Source organism: Aedes albopictus, chromosome 3, assembly GCF_035046485.1.
Source record: "Aedes albopictus strain Foshan chromosome 3, AalbF5, whole genome shotgun sequence".
In the NCBI taxonomy this organism is placed as follows: Eukaryota; Metazoa; Arthropoda; class Insecta; order Diptera; family Culicidae; genus Aedes; species Aedes albopictus.
The window spans coordinates 186,985,816-187,008,535 of NC_085138.1; the positions used below are offsets into that span (position 1 = coordinate 186,985,816).

The 22,720-nt window shown below is 39.4% G+C and overlaps 1 protein-coding gene across 5 annotated transcripts in view; it reads left to right on the forward strand.

The window, feature by feature from the left end:
- LOC109429174 (serine proteinase stubble) overlaps nt 1-22,720 on the forward strand; it is a 555,654-nt gene that overhangs the window by 354,088 nt on the left and 178,846 nt on the right. For all 5 annotated transcript variants that reach the window (XM_062856805.1, XM_062856807.1, XM_062856808.1 and 2 more), the window contains one exon: nt 5,629-5,652. The gene's annotated coding sequence lies outside the window, so the exon portion shown is untranslated. The remainder of the gene's footprint in view (nt 1-5,628; nt 5,653-22,720) is intronic.

The following is a 22,720-nucleotide window of genomic DNA, read 5'->3' on the forward strand; positions in this document are numbered from 1 at the left end:
TGGTGCGTCAACTGATCTGGTTGTTTTTCCATATATTTCTAAACTCGCAAAAGCAGCCCTCGCCTTCTTGATTCGTGCACCTATGTCGATCTTGGTGCCGCCATCGACCGCCATTTGACTACCAAGATATTCAACATTCTCCACTGATTGCCCAGCTACCGTAAAACTGGAAGGGTTGACCGTGTTTACATCCAACGTTTTGGTCTTGTTGACGCCGAGGAGCGATTGGCAAGATCATTGAGCTTGCTCTGCATATCAGAGCACCGTTGAGCTAAGAGAGCAACATCATTAGCCAATTCGAAGTCATTTAGGTGCTCCATGGTAATGGGCTGCCACAGCAATCCACGATTTGGTTCACGGTCAATCGCACCCACCAGGATCTCGTCGATTACGGTGAGGAACAGTAGCGGTGATAGTATACATCCTTGCCCCACTCCAGCAACGACCTGGAAGGGATCGGACAAAACATCGTTGTGCAGTACTCTGCACGAAAATGCCCAGATGATTTTCTCAGGGAGACCCTTGCGCCTGAGGGCTTCCCGCATATTTCCGTGATTGAGACGGTCGAAAGCTTTATCGTAATCAATGCACACCAGGTAGAGAGACTCTGGGAATTCATTGATTTGCTCCAGGATGAAACGGAGCGTGACAATATGGTCCACACAGGATCGTCCGGCACGGAATCCTGCTTGCTGCCGTCGGAGAGTTGAGTCAATCTTTTCCTGTATCCGGTTTAGTATCACTTTGCAGAGGACTTTGATAACGATACACAGTAACATGATGCCCCGCCAATTATCGCATACAGTTAGGTTACCCTTTATGGGTACCTTTACTAAGACGCCTTGCATCCAGTCGGCCGGAATTGTCGCGGTTTCCCATATGTTGCAGAATAATTGATGCAGTAGTTGTGCGGATACTACAGGGTCAGCTTTGAACATTTCAGCTGATATGCGATCGACCCCTGGGACCCTGTTTGATTTCATGCTACGATCGTCTGTTTCTATCTCCTGCACTGATGTAGCTTCGGTGTTGACACGGGCAATACGTTGAACCCTTGACGGATCATGCTGAGGTGTTGATGGCGTGACTGACACTTAAAAAGGGTTTCCAAAGTGCTCGAACCAGCGTTTCAACTGGTCATCCGGGTTGGTCAGTAACTGCCCAGACGTGTCTTTACGGGCATCGTAGCATTCATCTTGGTCCCACTAAGGTGACGTGAAACATCATAGAGGAGACGGATGTCGCCTGTGTTTGCGGTTTTCCGCCTTCGTCGGCTAGGGAGTCCGCCCACGTTCTTTTGTCCCGTCTACATGCGCGTTTCACTTCCTTCTCGAGAGCCGAATAGCGCTGACGGGCTATGGCTTTGGCTCCTTGTGTTTTCGCTCGCTCTATCGCGGCTTTAGCGTTCCTTCGCTCCTCTATCTTCCTCCAGGTATCATCTGTCATCCACTGCTTTCTGCGGGTGCGTAGCTCACCCAAATTATTCTCGCCGGTGACGATGAAGGCGTTCTTGATGGCCTTCCATTGATCTTCTATGCTTCCACCTTCTGGAATATTCGCAGCAAGGTTCTCTAGTTCCTCGACGAAGGACCTTTTCACCGCAGCGTCTTCCAGTCGGCGTGTGTTGAACCGGCGCCCGATTTTCTCCTCCTGTCGCTGGATCCTGACAATGCGCAGTAGGATCTCGCCGATTAGGAGATCACGATCGGACGCAATGTCGGCGCTATGTTCGTTCCGTACATCAAGAAGGCTCCGTCTCCATTTTCGGCTGATGCAGATGTGGTCGATTTGATTTTCGTGACGCCATCACAGGAAACCCATGCCACTTTGTGCACTGGTCGATAAGCAAACCCCCAATCACCATATCATTATTGCCACAACACTCTGCAAACAGCTCTCCGTTTTCGCCCATTTCTCGACCATGGCTTCCCATGAGTCCGAGTTGTCAGACCCAACCTTCGTGTCTAAGTCGCCCATGAGGATCTTGATATCACCTTTCGGAATCTTGTCCTACAATTATCCTCTCATTAATAGGTTCCCATTTCATGAGCGCAGCGTGGGCGTGAGCGCTGAGTAGAACACCAACTCCATGGTGGCGAGGAGCATGTTCACATCGTAGGCCAGATTATAGCAGAATTTGGCCCGACGCCAATCTGTGTTCTCCAAAGTTCGGCCAACGGGCTTCGCTCAGTTTTAGGATCTCAAGCTTCATACGACATGCCCCATTGGCTAGTTGTGCCAGTTTACCCTGCTCAGCTAGGGTTAATACATTCCAAGTTCCAATTCATGTCCGTTGTTTCGCGCTAAAAGTCGTTGACGTTGAATTAGTTCGTAACATGGTTCGTAATCTTTCATTCTCGGTTTCAGTAACAGTTTTTTGGGTTTCGGAAACAGTAGGCTGTTAGCCTAAGGTCCCCTATCCACCGTGGTGGGTCTGCCACCTTAGGTATAGCTTCCGGTGGAGGAGCATTTCATACTCAGCCGCTGGATGCCAGAACAGACGCTGTTTGAGCCGAACTTCCTTGGTGAATAGACGCTCGAGACGTACCTCCTCAATCTAGCTGAAGTCAGAAGGACAGCAGTGCCGAGGCTGCACTACCAGCTAAGCAAATAGTTCTTAGCTGGCGGTCTTTGTCATCGCTTGACCCGTGGATGCATGAGGTAGGAACTTGTGAGGACCAGAGCTATGTTGGACGCTTTCTTTTCCGACTCACCGTTTTGCAGCCCAGAAGGCCTCTGATAACCTGTCAAATCTCTTTCACCACCACGAAAAATTAAGATAGGAAAGAAAATGTGAACGCTACTCTCGGAAACCGACCCGGCAACGCAATACGGACTATGAAAAGAAACTCAGTACTTAGAACGTCAGAGCCTCAAATGAACCTGGATGAGTGAGCCTTTTGCCTCGTAAATTGCTATGCGAGAAAGGGCATCAACTAAAGTGTACGAACTACAAAGGAATAACACTTCTCAATTCAGCGTCCACAGTTTTCTCCACAATTCTGTTTAACATCGAGGGGTCCTTCGTCGGTGAATATCAGGCGGGCTTTCGTGAGATCCTATCAACAGGATCAGTTGTTCACCCTACGGCAGATTCGCGATTCATTTCAGGAGTACAACATGCAGACGATTCAGTGAAGGAAGAAAAACGAGATATACCAGATTCTGATCGAACATGGTTTTCCGGCGAAGCCGATTAAACTGATTCATGTGACGCTTGAGCTCGGGACATCATCGCGATCGACTATCGGATCGTGGAAGAGGTGTTTATACCTTTCAAGAGTGAGGCTGTGAGGATTAGAGGACTCACGATTAACACCACATATACCAAATACATGATTCCTGATGGTAAGCGTCGGTCCGGCCGTGGTAGATGTGTCAAAGTGGTGCTAGGTGATGAAAAGTTTGAAGTTGTGGGCGAATGTGTTTATTGACTGTTTATTGAATGTGCTTATCTTGGTATTCTAGTGACGTATGATAATGATGTTACCCGCGAGGTGAGAAGACGGATTGCGGATACGAATCGTGTTTTTTTTTTCGGTTTGCCAAACCAACTGAAGTCCCGTGGGTTACAAACATAGACAAAATGCGAGTTATATAAGACTTGGATTTTCCGGTCATGTCCGAAGGGTGGTCGTTCAGAGAAGTTTGCAAAAAGTTTTTGCACATCGCTTTTGTAGCTCCAAGGGGCTCCCACATCCTCTCCGGCCCCGGTCCCCCACAGTCCTGAATCCGTGCCTGAGCATAATTATAATAGAGAACCAAAATCCACCGATATGTATAAAGATCAAGAAGATAATTTGCTTCAGATAGAGCAGATCACGATGTACCATTTATAATACTCGCCTGCACCAATTTACAAAGCATGTAAGTCAAGAACCTCGGAACATTCTTTTCGAGTCATGATGTAAAATGATGATTGCAGGACACATACCTGATTCTATAAACAAAGAATATCAATTGCAAGGCACGCCAGCACAACAACTTCTGATGGGTGGTTGGTTATCCATCGTCTGCCCACTTTCTTCTCGTCAGACTCGCCGGATAATTAGACCGATAGAATCTTCTACTCCGTGTCTTAGCCTAACAACATTCTAGCAGATATAATAGTTAGACGATGCTTGCTGCTCTAGTAGATAATGGTAGCAGATCAACGCAACGCCTTCGTCGTGGATCCGTTACGTGCTGCCAAAGGAAATTGCTGACCGTCCTCCTCACGAAACCAACCTCCAGCAACCAACAACGACGCAAATTTCGATTTCACAGACACCGCCTGCAACGGCTACTGAAATGGACAGCGCACGCGCCCGCGCCAGCCGCGTGAGGACGAGTGAAAGTTACAAGACCGTAGCCGGCGGATGCGTGCTTGTTTTATGGCCGCTGTATAACTATGAATAATTGGAAGGTTCACTTATCTAACGGAATCTGTTCTGGGCGAGATGTATTGCTTTCCCGGGCTGGAATGTCTCTACGTTTCGATAAAACAACCTAATAAAGCTAGTTATCTATCTAGCACATAAAAACTTGGACACCGGCCGTATCTCAGAGTCACAGCTGATAATGATCATTCCTTTTGACCCCAAGGCTGGCTGGACGACCGATGGTGCCTCCAAATGATGTCCGTCGGCCCAGCGGCTTGGGTGTGGTACATAATTGCGTGCCTGGTTAATGGATCAAGTAACGGGTTTGACCGCTTACATAACGACTATTTGTCGATTAAACAATATTCATCAATCATCATGGCAAATTGTGTGGCTCACATCTGTGTGATAGCGCGGTAGCTGTGGCGTTAGTTATGCGCGGTCGGAGACCATCCCAGTCGTCGAGAGTAGGCGCGCGATAGATAACTGTGCTGGCTTTACGAGTTTACGAGTGTGCTTCCGCTGGCTGCCGGCTGGTGTAGAAAGCTGTGAGAGCTACCAGGGCGGTCAAGGTAATACGTGTAATTCACTTAATCGATTTCGCAATCATTTTAATATTTTTACACTCGTGTCTTGCGTATGTAGACCGTGGGAAAACATGTGGGAAAGTTGCAGTGCAAAATGAAAGCAGATTTTTTCCATGATGTATATTGTCAGCATACTGATTACCATATTCGAAATTCTACTTTTATAGTTTGTTTGTGCATTATTACCACAATGAACATTTTATGCAGAAGTGTACATAATCGCTTTCGAGCAAGAGGGACTCAATTAAAGAAATGAGAATGTTTAGTATAAGCATTTGAAAATTGATAAACATACCTAAGCTTCGAGAATCTCAACGAAATCTGGCAAGGGGTAAACTCTTGCAAGAAATCGAGTAAATGCTTCTCAATTCCACTTTTTATATTTTATGAGCATCATTTGGGACGTCTTTGTTTTGTTCTGTTGGTTTAAACCCAAGGAAGGTTTATGGAACAAAAATATGAAGAAATTTATTTCAAATTTATTTTTCATATGCTTGATTACTATTTTGATAACAGCATAATTTCAACAGCTTAAAATAATGTAAGTATGCTTGGGCCATGATGATGATGATTTGTTGATCAAGATTCAAGTTGATCATGTAAAATTTGAAACATAGACATATCTTGTACATAACTTATGCAACTAATAAATGTTCTGTTTTCCTTTTTTTCTCTTACAGATACCTTTGATTTTGTCAGATCAGGTAAGAACTCACAACATATGCTCCAGGGCTCCAGGTGTCAAGGCAGTGCACTTTCTTAAAAAATACTATTTAATGTGTTACAGTATTGTCGAATTCTGTTTTATGAAAAATGCAACCCAGCGAATTTGGTTAGGATTTGTGAAACTCCAACGTTTTATATCAATTTTAGCGAAATTCCATCCATATTGTTTACAGAAACTTATTTTTAAACGGTTGCACTTGAACCTTCAGCAAAGTTGATGTTAATTGTATTAGGGTCTCTGGTCCTTTGGTAATCTCATGCTCTTAAATTCTTCCTCATCAAAAACATATCAATTACGGCACCGATTAATTCCGTTCTTGTGGAGCGGATCTGGTGTGATGGTTAAAGCCTGTGACTGTCACGCCAAGGACCTGGGATCGAATCCCACTCCCGACATACTCACAAAATGTGAGTTCTTCCTTCGGAAGGGAAGTGAAGTGTGCGGGTCCCGAGATTAACTAGCCTAAGGCTAAAAATCTCGTTAATACAGAAAAAAAATCCGTTCGTTTTGATATCTTTTGTGCTTTTTTCAAACAATAAATACAAAACAAAATAAACTATGCTCCATGAAAATTGGAGCGTACACTCCCGATCAAAAGTTTGGGGTCACCCCCTCAAAAACATGTCATTTTTGTAGGCCCATATCTCCGCCAATTTGCGTCCGATTTCAAAACCCTAGATCTCATTCAAAAGATAATAAGTCAAAGTAACCTGATTTAAATGATTTTTTTTTTCAAAAATGTTTGTAGGTATGTTAACTGCTTAAGTTGCCAAATTGTCTAAAAAATGAATATAAACTTACGGCAGTGTCGCTGGAAATTGGGTCGACAAAATTTTAAGATGAGAGCGTTAATATAACCTATTTTCTTTTAGCTTTCGACTGCTTTTTACCGAACTTGGCTAAAAAAAATAGGAAAAAGTTTCAAAGTAAATTCACTCTTGCTGTCATCGACCAAAAGTTTGGAGTCACCACTCAAAATGATGTATCGGCCAAAAGTTTGGGGTCACTATCATAAAACATGGAAAAATGATTTGTTGATAACTTTGCCATCTTTCATCCATTTTTAATTCTTCTTGGCTTATTTGAAACATAATGAATGATACTTATTACTTACATGCTGAAACTTAACGTGAATTTGCCTCATTTTTCGAAATGTGGTGAAATGTGTTAACTTTACATAACATTTTTATATATAAAATTCGCCGAATACGTCAAATTAAGGACATCAAATGTAAATTTAGTAAATTATCTTTGAAATGAGCCAAAAAGAATTAAAATTGAACTAAAGATGATGAAGATATCACCAAATCACTTTTCCATGTTTTACGATAGTGACCCCAAACTTTTGGTCGATGACATCAAGAGTTAATTTACTTTATAACTTTTTTCCTAGATGTTTAAACCAAGTTCGGTGAAAAGCAGTCGAAAGCTAATAGAAAATAGCTTATATTAACGCTCTCATCGTAAAATTTTGTCGACCTAATTTCCAGCGACTCTGCCGTAAGTTTATATTCTTTTTTTTTTTGAAAAAAAAAATATAAAAAAATAATATTTATTCAAAACTTTCACCCAAATCATGTACAAAGTTACATTGACTTATTATCTTTTGAATGACACCTAGGGTTTTGAAATCGGACGCAAATTGGTGGAGATATGGGCCTAAAAAAATGACACATTTTTGAGGGGGTGACCCCAAACTTACAAAGGGTACACATATCCTATATGAAAACTTCCTAAAAGTTCTCACTCCACAATTATATCTGCATGATTGTAGATGGCGCGGCGTGAATCATTGCATGTGACACCCATCTATATGCAAAAGCAAGTATTCTCGAGGAGAGGAAAAAAAACCGCAAAAAGTATATATTAATAATGAGATCAAAAAGTGATAAGAGGAGAACTGCCGTGAATCGCAAGTCAGTCCCATCTGCATTTTGGGCAAAGTTGAGTTAATGGCAGCTTTCTATCTTTCTTCGGGTGATCTTTCAGCTGCGTGAATAAAAATGTATAGTTTGTTCAGTAAAATCGAAAAACAACACCAAGTCAGATTGTCCCATAATGAAAAGTAATCGCAAGTCAGTCCCATTACGAACTTGTATACCTTGCTGTACAAAACCCAACACTATTTCAGTCAGTCAATTTTTCACAATTACGTTTTCAGGTTAGGACCATTTTGTGAAAGTTTCATGATGATCGTAGAAGTTTTGAATTCGTGGTGATTTTTTAAAGTTTTACATAGAATACAAATTTGAAAACTTTAGAGTCCATTTTCTCAATGCCTACTTTTTACAGATGGGACTGACTTACGATTCACGGCAGTAAACTACTAAAAATCTCATCTTTAATCCTGGAACTTCATCCTTATATCACATTAAACTCTTGAGAGGATCTTATCAATAGCAGCGAGCTATTTGATTGATTCCTAAATATCAAATTTTGCTGTTGGTCATATAGATCAAGAATACATTTTTGATTTTATTTTCAGTACTTTTTCCTCTAATATCTCAATCAAACCAATTTCACGTTTTGATCGTCAGATCGTCAGATCGTCAGCTCTACCCGGATTTAGACCAAAAATAAACCAAATTTATTGAGATTTTAAGGTGTATCAAATCTATTTTGTGTTTTCTTCGAACATTTTCTTGGAAATGTACTTAGAAGGTAATTCCAGAGAAATTTCCTAAGGAATTCCTGGAAAAATTACTAAAGCAAATTTAGGAAGAATTTTTGAAGGAAATTTTGAAAGAATTTCTTAAGGTGTCTGTGCTTAAGAGATTCTAGGAGAAGTATCTGGAGGAATTCTGAGTTTTTGATCGCTGTAAGCATTTCTGAAAGAATCCATGGACTATATCCTAAAAGAATTCGCGTACGATATTCTGAAATAATCTATGGAGGCATTTCTGAGAAAACCCATGGAAGTAGAAATTCTTGAAAATGTTTCTGGAGGATCCTTCTAAGGAATTTCTGAAGCAGCAATCTATGGAAGGCTTCAAATAAAATTTAAAATGGGTGGTATCTAAACAAATCCTTCGATTAAATGTCTGGAGAAATTTCTCAAAGAAATTCTGAATTACTAAAGGATTTCTGAAGAAATTCATGGCGGAATTTTCGAAGCGATCCATTCATTTTTTAAATTTTTAAGAAATAATTTGGTTGCTAGTGAAATATCTGAATTATTCCCTGTAAGAAGCATAAAACATCCTTTTGAATGGATCTTTGATAGGTTTTTTAAGAGCCCGTAAAAAAATTCTGGTGGGAATTTGTGGGGTAATCCCTGAATAAATTAAAAAAAATAAATGTTTGAAAAATGTCTCCAATATCACAAGAGATTTTTAAACAAGTATGGGAGAGAAAAAAAAAATGATTTTGTTGTTATATTTATGCGGGCGCAATAATATTGGAAAAAAACATTTCTGGTGATTTCTTATATCCGTTAGAGCGGAAACAATACAAGAGTTCAAACAATGAAAATAAATGCCAGGATGCTCATATTGGGTTTTTTTTAGCGTGTTGACTGAGTAACTTGGAGTAACCTCGATGACACCACTGATCCTACTTTAACAATACACTTTCAAAGGAAACGCTACATTCGGTTGTCCTTCTGACTTCAGCTAGATTGAGGAGGTACCACCCGAGCGTCTGTTCACTAAGGAGGTGCGGCTCAAACAGTGTCTGTTCTGGCATCCAGCAGCTGAGTAAGAAACGCTGCACCACGCCCAGCTAGATCCAAGGCGGTAGCCCCATCAATGTGGTCGTCCCAGTGTTGGTTGGGACGTTAAACAGAACTGGCACGATGGCCCTCCGGCGAGACAGGAGTGTTGGCGTAGGCTCAATAAGCCACCCGTAAAAATCCCCATTGCGAATAACATAGGAGAAAATACGACTCGATATAATCGGCAGAAACCCACGCGACGAAATAAGGACTACGATTGGAAACCTGGAACATGGAATTGCAAGACACTAGGTTTCGCAGCATGTGACAGGATAATTTACGACGAACTACATCCCCGCAACTTCGACATCGTGACGTTGCAGGAACTTTGTTGGACTGGACAGAAAGCGTGAAAAAGCGGGCATCGAGCGGCTACCTTCTACCAAAGCTGTGGCACCACCAATGAGCTGGGAACAGGATTTATAGTGTTTGGCAAGATGTGACAACGTGTGATCGGGTGGCAGTCGATCAACGCAAGGATGTGCATGTTGAGAGTTAAGGGCCGTTTCTTCAACTACAGCATCATCAACGTCCACTGCCCACACGAAGGAAGACCTGATGACGAGAAAGGAGCGTTCTACGCGCAGTTAGAGCAAACATACGATGGTTGGTAAAGTCCACCAAACAGGGAACCCCAATTCAAGGTGTCAGGCGACCCGTGCTGAGAGATGAATGGTTGAGGGGGTTTAAAATATGATCGATCTTTAACGGAGTCCGCAGCGTGAATAGATCACCTGTTTGAGTTGCGTTGCGGTGGAAGATCTACCAAACCAAAAACTAGTGTCGTTCTATTTTTCAATTTTGGAATATGTGTTCTGGTAATTCAAGGTATTATAGTAGTTAGTCCTTGCTACTGATGTTTTAATGCCTTCCAGTTTTTGAATAAAACTAAGTTTACCAACTTTACTTTGCATATAGTTAAAAACCTTACCATCTGAGGCTAAACTCAATGCAAAGGAAATCAAATTGGGTTAGGGATCCATGTATGTACTAACTCTTCGAAGACTGGAAAGAGCTAGTACGAAAGGAACATACTAGAACCCTTTTTACTGAACACATGTTCCATTATTGCAATGGTATTGCTGTTAATGTATAAACCCGGGATCTAAACTTCTTACTGGCGAGAATTTAGAGGTAAACAAGGGTGATGCTAGGTTTCCGATGCATGGTCAATTACACTAGTTTACAAAAAATAACGAAAGTCTTGAACTTCTATCAACGACCAAATTTTTTTATGCATAATTATGTTCTGATATCAAAATCGAGCTCTACAGTTTGCGTTTAAACTGTATTAACGAGATTCTTAGCCCTAGGCTAGTTCATCTCGGGACCCACGCTTTACTTCCCTTCCATAGGGAAAACTCACATTTGTGAGTTTGTCGGGAGTGGGATTCGATCCCAGGTCCTCGGCGTGATAGTCAAGTGTTCTAACCAACACACCAGGTCCGCTCCATATAACTTGCGTTGCAGTCAACGAATTATAATTTTTTTTGCATAAATAGAAAGCTGAATATAATAGGGGAACTTACGTATTTTCGGCAGTTTTGTTCTCTTCGTCATGGAAGGTTTTTTGAACCCTGTTGACCTCAGATTTGGCCTCAAATCCTTCCCAAGCAAGCTGAGTTATATGCCCAAATTTTAGACAAAATGGCCCACAAAAACCCCCCATGACGAAGAGAACAAACCGGCCGATAATACCCTTTGTCGCCCTATGTTTCGATCATCTGAACTTAATTTTGCATCAAATCAGTGGGATTCAAGATATTGGTGATTATATGGGTCAATATCCTTAAATTTGAGCAAAATTTCCAAAACATAATGAAGATTTGTATTTTCTTAGTAAGAAAAAATCCATTATTTTTTTCTCTCAACGTACATTTAAAACTTTAGATGTAGATCAGTTAAAGAAAAATTGTCATCTATCAAAAGCTCTTATGAGGTCTGAATCAAGGATCTGGAATTTGAAAAAAAAATATCTGGCAGAACTTCCAGCTTAGATCTTGTAATTGACTAAAAACTCTTAGGGAAATCCTTCAATCCTTTTAGAGATCCAGAAAAGCGACGAACTTTGAAAATGACTCTCAAAATATCCTGCTCCGATGATATTTATAGTTTTATAAAAGCTTTAAATACAGTTTTAAAACCTCTTAAAAATCTTGATAAAACCAGCCTAATGAATTGCACAGGAATCTACAATTCGCCAAGTTTCTTCTAATGCATGTACTAAGAATTCCGCCAGGAATCAGACCTGAAAAAGTTCGGAAATATTTTCAAAAATATACTTACATTTAGGTTTATTAAGATTTTAATAACCAATATTTGGGTTTAAAATGGCCAAAGCCTACACAAAACTATTGTTTTACCTAGATAGGGATCACCTGAATTTCTCGCTGAGAATCTGCCAAACATCATCCAACGAAAACTGCCAAGATTTCGTCACACAAAAGTCTACTGCAATTTTTATCAGAAATTTGCAAATGTCAAACTTTTGCAGTGGTTTGAGCGAGAAATGATCACATAGGTAGCGCTTAAAATTTCATCAGGTATGCACGAAGGATCAAAATTACTTCATCACGAATTTTGCTAGATTCCAACCAATAGTTGAAAGAAATCATAGGAATTCACGACGAGATTCAGCAGATTAAACTGGGAATTGTTTGTCCAAGTAAAATTTTAGGAATCACTTAAGTCGATATGAGGATGCTTTTAAAGCAATCATAAGGCCAAAACAAAGCTACTTAAGTTTTATGAAAGTTTCAAGAGTCTTTCCGAAGCGAAACCCGTCAAGAATCTCAGCACATACTGGAACCTTCATTTATGTAATAAGTTGGGCTAACATAAAAAGAACTCTTACCTTAGTGGAATCAGTTTATTACCTAAATGAATTTCAAGATGGCAAAGGAGTTTAAGGAGGAGGGTGAATTGCTAGAAGGTTTTGAGGTGAAATCATGCGAAGTTTCAAGGGGAGTTTCAGGAAGATTTGAGAAGCGTTTAAAGTCGTTTCAGAGGGGTTTTAAGAGTTTTCAAAGTGGTTAACGGGAGCTTTCATGAGAGATTCAGGGAGGTTACAGAGGGGTTTCAAAACGGCTTAACCCTCAGAGCCCCAGGACAAACTTCTTTTTTCTAATCGTCTGATACTCAGGATCTGTAAAATATAAAAATAAGCGGTTTTCACTATGATCGATGTGAAGAGTTGTACTTCATGTAAGAGTAGTTGTCAAACGCGAAGTTCATGTTTGAACCAGATTTTGCACCGGAAATAAGTGTTCCCTGGTGTTTGGCGATATGTTATACAGCTGCCTTTTGGCTACTGTTTCAATAATTATCTGTTAGTTCTCAGTAGATCAATCAAGATGGAATCTAAATCTGGTCTTTAATTTCTTAGCGAAACGTGCTTTTACAAATTGGAATCAATTTTGTGCATTGGGACAGAAACCGATAAACGCCTAAAAGTATGCAATGATCTAGTAAAAATTCGTTGGCTAAAAGTATGACCCGTGTTTTAATTTTAGGTGGATTAATCACATGAGTGATACTTTTAAAAGAAGGGCTCAAATATACTAAAGAAATTTTTCATAGACACCAAACTTCTAAAATCATCTTTTCAGGTGCAAAATGATTATGATCACGAAATTGGGTCTTAGGGAGTCCTACCGGAAGTACACTTCTGGGACCAAGTTTCAGATGCAACTCATGCTAGAAAGCAGCCTCAGCATTGTGTTCTTGCGTTGGCCTACCGTTTCAAGTTGTTAAAGATTTCAGAATTATTATAAAATACCAGATTCATAGACGACTCGCCAAAACATTGCAACAGGGAACACTTATTTCCGGTGCAAAAGCAGGTTCAAACATGGACTTCCGGTTTTACAACTACTCTTACATGAAGTACAACTCTTCCCATCCATCATAGTGAAAACCGATTATTTTTATATTTTACAGATCCTGAGTATCAGACACTTAAAAATAAGAAGTTTGTCCTGGGGCTTTGAGGGTTAAATACGTTTCAAAGCATTTCAGTGGCGGCATATGGGCAAATTTTTGGAGTCTTCTGGTTCCAAGGGGTTTAAGGGGACTAGAGTGGCGTTTCAGGAAGATTTCAATACGTTTCAAAGGGGTTCCCGAGAGTTTTGAAGAACTTTATGGGCTTTTAGGTGAGATTTCAGGGGAATATTAGAGGCATTTTAAGACGTTTCAAGGGCGTTCCACGGGGTTTCAGAAGGGGTTCAAAACATTTCAGAGCGGCTTAAGGTGAAATCACGCGATGTTTCATGGGAACGTTTCAGAGGGTCTACAAGAGATTTCGAAGTGGTTTACGTTTCAGGAGAGCTTCACGGAGGTTTTGGAGGGGTTTCAAAGGCGTTTTAAAGCGTTTCAGTAGAGGCCTCTGGGCGAGTTTCTGGAGGCTTCAGGTTCCAGGAGGTTAAAGGGGACTAGTGTGACGTTTTAATGAGTTTCAAAGGCTTCAAAGGTGTTCCGGTCATCTTCAGGAGGATTCCAGAGCCGTTTCAAGGCATTTCGGGGCGTTTACCAATGATCTTGGTAGGGATCCGCCAATATCTCAGTACGAATTCGCAAAGAACTAAATTCTCAATATGTAATTTCCTGCACTCGAAGTTAAGGAAAGACTTGTTAGAATCCCAAAATGGCCGCCACTATGGCCGACTTTGGCACCTACTCACGATTTCGAGCGCACAAATCTCTTCGTGCACAACACCAGCGTACCTGAGCTTCTTATTTTAACCTTATTACAAGTGAGCAAGAACAGAATAATGAAGTACGCTATTGATTGGAGCTTGCTTCTTGAGATTTATGGATTTGATGTTTTGATGCACTGTTGAAGCGGGATTTCAAGACGTTTGTCCTTAAGCAGTATTCCTGGCGGATACCATCGCTTAATCCAAGCACGAATGGAAAAAAAAAATCCCCAGATTTCTCTTCTTCCAGCCACTGTTTGTTTTGTGTAACCATTTGTGTTGTCATTTCAACGGTGGTGACCCTTTTACCGATCGATACCGTCCGTCTACCACCCAACCACCGTTAAATATTATAAACCATGGACATAAGATTATTTTCTATTCAATTTTTCCTCCACACACAGGTCTGTGACTATTTTAGAAGCAGCCCTATATAAATAAGAGATGTGGCTAAAGCAGGGATAGGGTGCGACTCAAAACTCTTTGCGTGCCGCACACTCTGCTACGAGACAGCACAACAAATTAGAAGGAGACAAGTACGCGCAATCGGTTGTGTGTTGCTCGCTTACTTTGCCGCGCGCTGGAGCTCTCCTGTCTCTCACGCTCTGTCGTATGCACTCTCTCGGTGCTTGTCTCCGTGCTTGGCACTTGGCTTGATACTACGCACGATTGGAAAAAATTCGAATCAAACGACCCATCACTTGTCAACCCTTGACAAGCTTAACAACTTTGCCGAAAACACAAACTCTTCAATTAATTTATTAATTGATTTTTTCTGTTTGGAGACAAGCGCAGTCCCAAGCACCGTGCATTACTCCCTGCGCCGTAGAGCTAGTGCTGCGATTGTCTCTCGCACAATTACGAAAGTTCTCACTCATACGTCTCTTGTCTCTCGGCAAAACGGGAGACGAGCACTTGCGATTGTGTGAAGCACACGCTTTTTTCGCACCGCACGGTGCATGCCGCCAATCCCTGGGCTAAAGCGATGAAGTGCTTGCCGTCCTGTGGCAGCCAGCGGCTCTAGAGCAACATCCCATTGCCGACCCAGACAACCAGGCATCGCATAAGGATGCACGCTGTACATCGTATAAAGTACTATTTTAAGTCACTATCGCATATATGTACGGCTGAGGGACAATTTCAATCGCATATGATGTTATTTTTTGAACTTACTGCGATGTATCTGGTAAAATCATATAAGAGTGCAAATTAGCTTTTATAATGCATGACTACATCGTAGTAGACGACATTCCGATGTTTTGTTGCGACGAACTTTGCTTATTCGTAAAAGCGTTCGAGTGAACTCGCAAAGTGTCAATTGAATTCGCATAATTGCGTACTGCGATGATTATACGACTTCGCTTGGTGCTTTTCTAATTATGTCAGTTTAACTCGCATTGGTGTACAAACTAAATCGCACAAAAGTGAAAATAAACTCGTTCAAATGTACATACAAACTCGCATAAGCTAGAATCGTTAACGTTGGCATATTGCGATGTGATATGTGATAACAATGAAAGAGGTGCTGTTGGAGTGCCAAAAAGTTAAAAGAAAGTGAAAAGTCATTATTATGGTTACAAAACAAGTTACAAAGTCATAATTTTTATTTTGTTGACCTTTTAATTAACAATGGGTGGTGCTAGCAAGAGAAGAGTAGTGGTAACTGTGGGGGAAATCATGCTACATCATTTTGATTTCCAAAGAGCCTGCCGAACACGTACAGCGTACGGAAACCAAGTGCATTCGAACAAGCACTGAGGTGAGTTAGAATGTCATGACATTTAATCAGTGTGTTTCATAAGTAGTGTTTGGTACTAAGTGTGAAGTGCGGCTCGATAATTCAAAGGTTATTAGTTCGATACTTAGGTGACAAGATTTTTTATTTCGAATATTTTAAGTCGCATAAGGTGCTATATTACGTCGCAATAGTGCATACCATACATCGCATAAGATATCGCTTCAAGTCATATAGCGTCATTATTTTTCCGTCAATGCACGTATAGCGCCTCCACTTATGTACGCATAAGGCACTTTTACTGCATCTTATGCGATGTAACTTTACCGTATAAAGGTACGTATAACATGAACATTAACTTCATTATACGTGCAAATTGGTTGTCTGGGGAGGCTGCTGCCACCAGCTTCAGCTAGATTCCTCGGAATGAACCAGAAGGATGCACTGCATACGATGACGACGGAGGCAAAACGACTGAAAACAGAGGAAGTGTGGCAAAATGAGCACATAAATAAAAGTCGCTCCCCAGACTACCTCCGGCCGGGCCTAGCCATCCCGTTTTAATATAAGAAAGAAATTTCCAAGTAAAAAAAAAACAAAAACTGCATCAAAATCGATACTTTTTTGCTCTTCAATGGCACGTGTTCCAATTATGGCTATAGTACCAATTATTCGCCATAGTTGATTTTCGCCCTTTAGCGATGTAAATCAACAAGAAAATGTTTGTGAACAACAGATCACGTTCACTTAAGATGGTTGCACTCATTTGAATTCCACATTGTGCTCAACTTATGGTAGAAATATTTTTTTTTCCTTAAAATTTTGACTTCCTTTCACTTTTTTTCGCCAAGTGTATCAGTTATGGATAATCCCATATATGCAAATAGTGCAAAAAAGGAACCGAAGTTAAAAAATGTAACCATAACTGGTACATGATTCCTATCATTGGTACGCTGTAATAAATATTAAAAGTAGTTTTGGCTCTGTTTTTATTTTTTTTTTCCTGTGAAGTATGGAAACCAATCTGTCTCTTAACATATTGATGACATTCGGTGGTCTTCACGTTATTTTTGGACAAATAATTTTCCTTAGGTAGTGCAATAATTGGTACAGGTAGGTACCCTAATAGTTTTTTTATTAATTCAGTAAGTTCACTTTAACCTGGAGTGTTTCAGATGTAGTTTGAGTTTGTACATTGTATCAACCATTTATGCAGTATCTCACACAAAAGGTAGAAATCTGGAGTAGACAAGCCAACTAGAGTACGTCTTCCTTTTCTTCATCTTCTCAGCGAATGCTCCGACTGGGACAAAGACTACTTCTCAGCTGGGACTGAGATGGACCCATATAGTCACAGTGATAAACGCACGGGTATTGCACAAGACCTGCTGAAGTTGGCAGGTTCGATATGCACATGCAAATAAAAGTAGAAGTACTAACAGAACAATAAAATAGAAGCTGACAATCTGGCTTCAACCCAGAATGAACGTTACACCAAGAAGAAAGGATAGAACGTATGAAAACCGCTATCCAGCTTTTTACGCTATCTTGAGGGGTGATTCGATTTTGACAATTCTTGCCGACAGCCCTTGCAGCATGAGAGCTCATCAGAGTAGCCGAAAATTTCAGTTCAACTACAGCAAAATGTCAAAAATTTTCACCTTCGATGTTTACAAGTTTTTTTTTCTGTATGAATTAAATATTTATTAACTTTTTCTTTTATTTTAGGTTCGCGATTGCCGCCACCATTTCTGATACCGAACCATATGTAGAGGACGTCGAAAAACCAAATGGGTTTGTTCCCTGGTTTGTTCCAATGTTCGCAATTTCCGCAAAACTACGACAAACCCAACTTGCTCCGGAGTACCCCTACACTCGGAGTTTTTTATTTGCTATGTCTGAAATTTCGAGTAGAAAGAATCCAGAATAGATCAATTGCATTGGCCAGTTGCATTCTGGAACATCGATGTTGAAGGAAAATATCACTTGGGAAACGTTCAAAATGCTTAATGTAGCACGATTTCTTTGCAACTTTTTTTCGAATGCGTTGCGGGGAGGGAGTAGTTATTAAGATGATAGAGAATGACCAGTGACCACTGTTTGTGGCCGTGATCTATAAGTGTCGATAATATTCAATAACTTAAATTCTACTTTCCAGTAAGCTAGAGCTAGAGCTGGAGATGCTATGCTAGACAAAAAATCATTCCAATTTTGTAAGATTTCCCCACAAATAACGATTTCATACATTCATTTAAAAAATCGACCAAGAATTTCGTTAGGTTGGTAGGGCGAGCGATGCAAGTGAAGAGATACTCCGGAACAAGTTGGGGTTGTCATTGGTTGATTAAATTACGAACATTGGAATAAACCCATTTGGTTTTTCGACGTCCTCTACATTTGTTTCGGTATTAGAAATTGTGGCGGCAATCGCAAACCTAAAATAAAAGAAAAAGCTATTTAATATTTAAATCATACAGAAAGAAAAATTAAAATATAATCTTGTAAACATCGAAGGTGAAAATTTTTGACATTTTTCTGTAGTTGAACTGAAATTTTCGACTACTCTGATGAGCTCTAATGCTGCAAGGGCTGTTGGCAAGAAATGTCAAAATCAAATCACCCCTCAAGATAGCGTAAAAAGCTGGATATGTCATTGGAAAACAAGATGTTTTCATCACCCTCAAACCAGTGAATATTGTTTAAAGTGAACTCGTTATGTAGTTAGCAACTGTCAAGGTGTCCCACTAACATACTATGTGTGTGAGCTCCTCTTTGATACTCCGAACGGGTTCCCCAGTGTCACTACTTGATCATCAAAAACAAATCACGCCACGCCGGCTGGCTTTGACATTGACTCTGCCATCAATCATCAGTATAGCACCAAAAAAGTAAATAAGTAGCGACGAAAGGTAACGGAAGACTCGCGAATCCCATAAAGTATACGAGAGAAGATAGGAAACAAGACAAAAAGCAAAACTACCCACCACCCGAAATAGTCTGGAATTAGCAAAAACCTGGCAACAATAACCCAATAAGCAAAGCGACAGCGAGAGTGGCAAATCTTCACCGGTAGTTGGCAATAAGATAAAACAAGCAGAAAAACCTCCAATTAAAAAGACTTTCAGTTTATTTGGATTCTGTCCCACCAGCCAGTTTCCCATAGACTAGCAGCCGGGCGTGTGCACTTACCTACTTGTGTGAGGCTTCATTACCATCACTGACGATCATCTCCGCTCGCGCAAATGATCCTGGCAGCAAATGAACTTACTGAAATGTAAAACGTATTACTTAAACTGTGAATCCGGTTTCGTTCTATGAAAGTGAAACGTCTTGACGTAATTTCTCCCAGCATAGCGTGGCATTGCATTGCGCTATTGCTCCGCCGCCGCCGCATTACCGGTTTTGGGAGAGGCAATAAGGTACGTCTATTAGATGGTTGGTCGCTGGACGGACACTACTATACTGGGCCGGATGAGGCGAAAAAATATAAACAGAAAAGAAATTTCAAGACGACCCAGTGTGCGTTAATTAACGCCAGTTAGACGATCATGGTGAGGATGTCGAGCGAGTAAGGCGGTGCCTTCGGCACAAATGGCAATCTTCTTTTTGCCAAATATGGGAATCACCGTGAACTGGTGGGTATGTTGCCTTAAATCGTATTGATGAATGGAATGGTTTGAGCTGGGCGAATGAAAGTGGTTCAATAAATGTCACTTTTTGTTATTGAGGATGTGACTTTCTCGGTTGGTTGGTTCAGCGGAAAATATAACGTAAAATTGCAATACAGCTAAGATTAGTTAAGTGCAACAAACAAAATTTCAAGTGGGTCACATTTTGGTCGATGAACATTTTCTGGTATGTGTAAGCAACCAATTACCCAAGTAACACAACATGTTCTATAGGAATTATTTCGACTCCAATATGGCCAGTTACTGTGTTTTGGTTCATAACAATAAAACCGTTTCTCAGACAGATATATGACCGAAAAAGCGCAGAAGGTGGAGCTTCGACAACATATTTGAGATGTTATAATCATGTTCTATATGAATCAAAGCAAATTTAATAATGTTTCTTAGTATGTTTTACAATACATAATTCTGACAACTTTCAGTAAACAAACTACACGTCTTCTTTTTCTAATTGAGGATGAAAATTCAGTTTCTTTTCTAAAGCGTAATCAATGTTTGTTGCATAACCGTATTCAACTAAGTTTGAAAATGTAAAAAAAAAAACTATTCAAGTGCAAAATATGGCTTGCGATATTGTTTCAGCTAAACTATTTCAACTTAAATCTGGCTTTCTATGACCAGCAATTGTGGTGCGAGTCATTTTTTTTGGTGAAATAGGCATTTGTACTTCGATAAATTTAATGTGGCTTATAAACACTTATCTCTGAAGGATAATAAAATAAAACAAATTAAAAACATCGTTTTACTTGATCATGTGTAACCTAAAGTGCTTTGTTTTCCTAAATAATATTTCTAATTCCTGCAAAAAATCATACATCATGGATAAAAATGGGATATTTGACTGGATATTTTATAAATATTAAAAGTATTAATGAAAAAATAAATGGCATACTTGGACACGGCATGCTAAATGATTCGAGATATGATTAGAAATTAGCTAAATGCTTACCAATCTGCAAAGTTTGTTAATGTAAATTAAGAATATTTTTTTTCACAATGTCATACATATAGCCATCACAATTTATATGGATACGAATGAAGAAATATTAAAGTGACATACACATACAAAACAGACATTGGCAGAGGAAGCTCTAAATAAATAACTGTGGAAGTGCTCGTAGACTTACACTAAGCTGAGAAGCAGGCTTTGGTCCAGTGTTGACAACGTCAGAAGAAGAAGAATATGTATTTTACATTTTTGGGCTGATTTTATAAACGAAAATTTTACAGGAGGTAGTGTCATTACCTCGTGAAAATCAATATCATTATCAACATTGTTGTCGGTTCGTAAAATGAGTAATTTTTCATAAAAAATGCGATGAAAGACGATAAGGATTTCCGTCATTAAAATAAAAATATGCAAATTTAATCTAGTATTACCTTTACCGCAAATCAAAGAAAAAACTTCTGAACAGTAACTATTTCTGGTATAATGATCCCCTCATTACATTTTTCAGCATGAGTTTTCATTAATAACATTATGTATAGTTTTCATTCTTAATTTATTACATATTGAACATCATATCGATATTTTTATGATCGGTAGTGTAACATAGCCTAGTTAAAAATAATGATTTTAGTTTATGTTACATATGTTTTTTTACTTATTGAAAAAACATCAATATGACTTAATGTAAACAAACCAAACATATTATGTTTAACAAAAACTTCATCGAAAACAAGTATTGAAAGACAGACTGAAAATGATACTCATATATGACTTATGAAACATACTGAACATGTCATTATGTTACACATGTTTGCATACATACTGCAGAAACACTCAATTTGACTTCATAAGAACAAATGAAACATATTATGTTTCGACAGAACTTAACCAAAACAGGTATTGGAAGTAAAACTGAAAATATTACTCTAATAAGACTTATCAAACATATTGAATCTGTTGAGCTGTAGAGGGGCTTTCATTTGTTTATCGTGTGGTAGGCATGAAGAAATTCAAGGAAGTTTCCTTTGCGATCTACGTCACTATTGACCCCATTCATCTTATTCAAGCAAACTTATACCATTATTATAAATAGCAAAACAAATCCTCCTGATAGTGCCACGGGTTGACGTTAGTGGACTGAAGTGGTCGTTAAAGAAACTCTTACAGGAAGACTCAAGCCATTTTATGTCGTAAAATATAAATGTGAGTTGCAAAATATTGTGATAATTTATATATTTATTACAATAATCGGGTAAGTTGAACGGCAGTAGTATGGAGAAGAATCTATTAAAAGTTCGACATTGAAAGTTCGCGTGCAATACAGGAAACATGTTGTAATGTAAAACCCAATAAATTGGAGTGTTGTAATGTATTTGCATTTATTAGCGAAACGTTAAGGTGAAGATATGACGAAGCCACAAACTGACATTCGGTTCCTCAGATTTTCGCTCGTGAAAATTTGAGCTGTGGCTTCGTCATATCTTCACGTAAACAAATATTTTTTTCATATCAAGTATATTAAGCAAAATATAACCATTGTTGATTTAGAATAGTAGTAAATCCGTTACTTTCATTGAATGGTAACTTCAAGATTATTGACATTTGTTACTTTTTGGGGTTGACCAAGTTTTTCCCTGACATAAAATTTTTGTTTTCATATTATAGAAGCATACACGACGGTTCCCTACCGAGAATATGTTTGATGAACATATTAAGACAAATATAAAAATTAATCAGACTTGTCATATTGTGACAAAATAAACGTTATTAGAACATATCCAACAAAATTGATAACAACATGTCAGATTTGTTTGAAAAGACAAAATATTTACTCAAATACGACTTTTTCATAAGAGATCATTAAATACTAGTTTTTGGAATCATGAATATGACTTATACAAGACAACATTTGTTTTGAAAAACTTTGAAACAACTATTCTAGGACAACGTGATTAGTTTAAGACTTCTGATTATGTTTTCGGTGTTACTTGGGTACTACTAATAGTCACATTAACAGCTAGGATGTCAAAAAGTTCCTTATCAGAGAATGTAGAAAAATCAGCCTTTGTTCCAAAAGGAGTATTCATGCTGGAAATGTTAGCAACCACGCCGTGGATAAACCGGAGTACATTTTGCTCATAACTCAGTCAAACGCTGTTCAACCAAATTGCTGGTCAGTCTAGTTACAATCCCAGCGTTGGAATTTTTGATTGAACCACATTTATCCAAATCAGGTTCTGTAAACATAGGTAATAATGAGAAACAA